Source organism: Theobroma umbraticum, unplaced genomic scaffold (assembly GCF_002168275.2).
Source record: "Theobroma umbraticum cultivar Fairchild unplaced genomic scaffold, ASM216827v3 scaffold_39.0, whole genome shotgun sequence".
In the NCBI taxonomy this organism is placed as follows: domain Eukaryota; kingdom Viridiplantae; phylum Streptophyta; class Magnoliopsida; order Malvales; family Malvaceae; genus Theobroma; species Theobroma umbraticum.
The window spans coordinates 839,258-839,461 of NW_018397281.1; positions in this window are offsets into that span (position 1 = coordinate 839,258).

The following is a 204-nucleotide window of genomic DNA, read 5'->3' on the forward strand; positions in this document are numbered from 1 at the left end:
TTGTGATAAGCTTGGTCACCTATCTTATAATTGTTATAGAAACAGAAACATGCAACAAACAAAAAAGATTTGGGTTCCAAAAGGATCCTATGTAGTAGCCAACCTTCAAGGACCCATTAAGGTATAGGTACCAGTTAAGAAAAATTGCAAATTTATTGAATGTTTCATTGATTTAGCTTGATTTGTAAAATTGTTTGCTTTCCT